Consider the following 4,844-nt stretch of genomic DNA (forward strand, 5'->3'; position numbering starts at 1 on the left):
CCAGGGCCCAGTGAGTCGGCCAGGAAGTTCACGCGAACGTGCGTACGGCCACCTCCACCTCCTCCGTACCGCCCCCAAGCGACAGAGAAAACTCGCATTCTGAAAAAAAAAAAGCCCTGCTCAACACAAAGGGTCAAGCACAGCGCTACTGTTGGTAAGTGTGATAAACCTTTTGACATTATTTGCTTCAAATCTATAGTAAAAGACCAGGAGGTGTGTAGGAAAATATGTCAGTGTTGCGTTGTTGGCTCGTGTATGTATCTTTTCTCAGCGTACTGTGTGGAAACAAATTTAATGCATGCCGGACTCGAGTCCATCGTGTTTACGGAACTGTACACATTGTTCAGTGGTGTGAAGCCCGATAATTCTGGTGTCAAAAGACGACAGAACAGTGTGTGATTTGATTTCACATAAAATTCAGATTTTGAACTAGTAATACGCACGCTGCGAACTTGGGGAAACCAAGAAGGGGGGTAGATAAGGCGATAACTGAGAACATGATTTCATTGAGACATGTGTAATGCATACACTGATCACATGAAAGTTTCATTTTCGAGGAGGTGTTTAAGCGTGCAGACCGATCCATATACGCTGCATTACAGCTGCTGTATGGAAGAAGACAGCATAAAAGAGGAAGCAAAAGTGTGTGAAAACAGTCAGCACATCATCCTGGCGTCACCGGTGTGTTTGTGAGCTCTCAGTAAGTGTAATACTTAATCACACCCACATACACGTTAGCGCACACACGCACATGCATGCATCCATACATGCTCACATGACAGACAAGCATACAAACCGGACTTGTGTGTGCATGCACGCGTTCATGGACACAACCACAGATTAACTGCTTGCATTGAATTTTGAAATGAAATTATGCCCAAAGCAGACGCTGACACAGACAAGGATGTACCATATATGACTGCTAAGTTTCCCCCTTGCTTCTGTTTAGCAGTTGCGAAATTTCACTGGTTGTCCCCTTGATGGGTTAGCTGATAGTTGACCCTCTTCCTGCCCTGTGGCTCACACAGCCCCCATCACAGATCCATTCTGTATCCTTCCGTGTGCTGTTGTAGCTGGGGCAATATCCACATTTCTTCCCCTGTGTTCTTTCCATTCAGTTTCGTTCCCCAAATGGAAAAATTGTAAATTTATTTCATTAACATTGTAATATGATGTACTCATTGTAATATGATATACTCTACTATATTAATTTTCTTTCTCTTTTAAGAGATGTAAAGATGGCCAGTCAAAGAGTGGAGGGGAAGAAATGTAGAGTATATATTACAGTGTTATTAACCAATTTACAAGTTTTTCTGTCTAAAAAAACAGAAAAGTACAGGGGAGGAAATGTGGATATTTCCATAGCTAGCTTCCCCCAGGGCGTTACAACTGTTTGACCTTCTGGTGAGGGATCAATTAATGTGAATGTTTTGGAATATGGTAAGAAAGAAAGAAAGAAAGATGGAGAGGAAAAAGATAAGTGACATGAAAGGCACAGCAAAAATTGCTCTGCTTTGTCTGTATTATTATAGTTATACTGAAACACACACTCTCTCTCTCTCTCTCTCTCTTCCACCCTCCCTCACACACACACACACACACACACACACACACACACACACACAGATAGAGAGACAGCTCTATGAAGCAGAACTGTACCTTTTTAGAAGATGCTTGGTTTTTGTGTGTTGTTCATTGCTTTAATGAACAAACTTTACTTTGAATATTCTTATTTTGTTTAGATTGTGTATTATTTATCATTGTCCCCTTGAAACAGCAACAACAACAATAAAAAAAACAAGGACAGTTTTGGCCTTTATCTACTGGAAATCCAAAGCTTTCACGGTTTCGCTGAGCAGAATTTGTATAAAAATTGCTGTCTCTTATTGGTGACAATAGGGGCCTCATATTCTTTCACTGGAAGGAAGGACTTTATTGGGGATGGAAGATATCACAATGGGTTTAACTCATTCAGCGCAAAACTTAGCAGTGGTTTGATGCTATCACAATGGACTTTACTTAACTCATTCAGCCCAAAACTTAGCAGTGGTTTGATGCCATCACAATGGACTTAACTCATTCAGCGCAAAACTTAGCATTGGTTTGATGCTATCACAATGGACTTTACTTAACTCATTCAGCCCAAAACTTAGCAGTGGTTTGATGCTATCACAATGGACTTAACTCATTCGGCCCCAAAATTAGCAGTGGTTTGATGCTATCACAATGGACTTAACTCATTCAGCCCAAAACTTAGCAGTGGTTTGATGCTATCACAATGGGCTTTACTTAACTCATTCAGCCCAAAACTTAGCAGTGGTTTGATGCTATGACAATGGGCTTGACTCATTCAGCCCAAAACTTAGCAGTAGTTTGATGCTATCACAATGGGCTTAACTCATTCAGCGCAAAACTTAGCAGTGGTTTGATGCTATCACAATGGGCTTAACTCATTCAGCGCAAAACTTAGCGGTGGTTTGATGCTATCACAATGGGCTTAACTCATTCAGCGCAAAACTTAGCAGTGGTTTGATGCTATCACAATGGACTTAACTCATTCAGCCCAAAACTTAGCAGTGGTTTGATGCTATCACAATGGGCTTAACTCATTCAGCGCAAAACTTAGCGGTGGTTTGATGCTATCACAATGGGCTTAACTCATTCAGCGCAAAACTTAGCAGTGGTTTGATGCTATCACAATGGACTTAAGGCCAGACACGGTAGTACAAATACGTATGAAATAAACTTGAAGTTTATGGTTTTCTGTGACATGGTATGCAAAGATATTGGACTAAACATGTCTAAAAAGGTCATTTTGTGCAATTTGTCATGACGGTTTCCATGGAAACGAATCCAAAATGGCTGACAAACAAAAACATTAAAAGCTTATAACTTCGGTACCTTTATAGATATGTTATTTCTGTTTATTTTATTTGATTTATTTGTATTTTTTCTTTATTATAGGGCAGTGGTATTTTGGAATTTGAATAAATACTCTTTTTTTTGTGGTTGAAATGAGTATAAATTCCTTGACATCATTTTTTTCAAATGAGTGTATATTCATTCTTTTACTAGTACTTTATAAACCACTGCACTACAATAAAGATGAATACATAAAGAAATAAAGTACTAAGTTTGAACATGCTATCTTTTAAAGTTTTTGAGCATTAGCATTTTGAAAAATGGTATTACGAGGACAAAACACAAAACTGAGAAAACAGGAAAAGAAAGAGATGTGCTTGTACTCACAAGAAATCACACATGTTGATGCTGTTTAAAGCTTTATTTAAGTGAATATAGTTCCCAGGTGAAACGAACTATAAAGATTAGATGTTGAAGAAGCAAATTATGCGAAAAAACGAAAATCACAAAAAATCATGATTTTGGTCAAAATTTTACTACCGTGTCTGGCCATAACTCATTCAGCCCAAAACTTAGCAGTGGTTTGATGCTATTGGTACTGCAATATTGTATTGCCGGCAAGAGAAAGAACAAAGAAGAATGATTCACCTGCACAAATAACAAACAAATGGTTTCAGATTTGTTTTATTTTGATGCTGAAAAGGAAGCGACGTGGAAAGCGTCTCTCGCCATTGTGTTGTGATGTCTCTTGACATGTAGCAGAATGGTGCACTTTGCTGTTACATTCTGTGTTTATTGCATGGCGTCCAAGGTGGTTGATGTGGTCATTCCTCAGTTACATGTTTCTGTTATGAAAGCCTAAAGCTTTGGCATCTCCAAAGACGGGCACAATAGCCGAGTGGTTAAAGCGTTGGACTGTCAATCTGAGGGTCCCGGGTTCGAATCATGGTGACGGCGCCTGGTGGGTGAAGGGTGGAGATTTTTACGATCTCCCAGGTCAACATATGTGCAGACCTGCTAGTGCCTGAACGCCCTTCGTGTGTATATGCAAGCAGAAGATCAAATACGCACGTTAAAGATCCTGTAATCCATGTCAGCGTTCGGTGGGTTATGGAAACAAGAACATACCCAGCATGCACACCCCCGAAAATGGAGTATGGCTGCCTACATGGCGGGGTAAAAACGATCATACACATAAAAGCCCACTCTTGTGCATACGAGTGAATGTGGGAGTTGCAGCCCACGAACGCAGAAGAAGAAGAAGAAGCATCTCCAAAATCATGTTTGTGGGCTTTTTTTTTCTTCAGAAAATAAAGTTGTTTCAGAACAATCACCCTAAACATTGACTGACTGAGAGAGGAAGATGGTGAACAAGCAGTGAACAAAACCAGTTATTTTGATTTTAAGTTTAGTTTTAGTTTTGATTTCCTTCGTCATCCTTCAGTGCTGGTGTGGAGCTACTAATTCCTGTCAGGAAGGAATACACAAGCTGACATTCTTGCATGGCTAAAAGGGTTCAAGAAAGTTGACAGAAGTTATCGTGTTTATTTGCTATTAAAGTGATTATTATCAGTTTGGTCACATTATGGTGCAAAATAAAACTGAGGTTGGTAGGATTCTGACGGGTGCAATAGCAGAGTGGTTAAAACGTTGGATTTTTCAATCTGAGGGTCCCGGGTTTGAATCTTGGTAATGGCGCCTGTTGGGTAAAGGGTGGAGATTTTTCTGATCTCCCAGGTCAACTTATGTGCAGACCTGCTTGTGCCTGAACCCCCTTCATGTGTCTACACAAGCAGAAGATAAAATACGTGTGTTAAAAAATCCTGTAATCCATGTTAGCGTTCGGTGGATTATGGAAACAAGAACATACCCAGCATGTATACCATGAAAACGGAGTACGGCTGCCTACATGGTGGGGGTAAAAACTGTCATGTATGTAAAAGTCCACTTGTGTACATATAAGTGAACGTAGGAGTTGCCGC

General features: G+C 40.1%; 1 protein-coding gene across 2 annotated transcripts in view; it reads left to right on the forward strand.

Annotated features, from left to right (window-relative positions):
- LOC143299413 (gelsolin-like protein 2) overlaps positions 1-4,844 on the forward strand; it is a 36,111-nt gene continuing 31,267 nt past the window's right edge. Inside the window, exon 1 of one of the 2 annotated variants that reach the window (XM_076612596.1) lies at positions 1-154. The gene's annotated coding sequence lies outside the window, so the exon portion shown is untranslated. Of the gene's footprint in view, positions 155-503; positions 701-4,844 lie in introns of those variants that run through there. The other variant, XM_076612597.1, reaches the window with a different exon arrangement.

The sequence above is a fragment of the Babylonia areolata genome, chromosome 25 (genome assembly GCF_041734735.1).
Source record: "Babylonia areolata isolate BAREFJ2019XMU chromosome 25, ASM4173473v1, whole genome shotgun sequence".
Taxonomy (NCBI): Eukaryota; Metazoa; Mollusca; class Gastropoda; order Neogastropoda; family Buccinidae; genus Babylonia; species Babylonia areolata.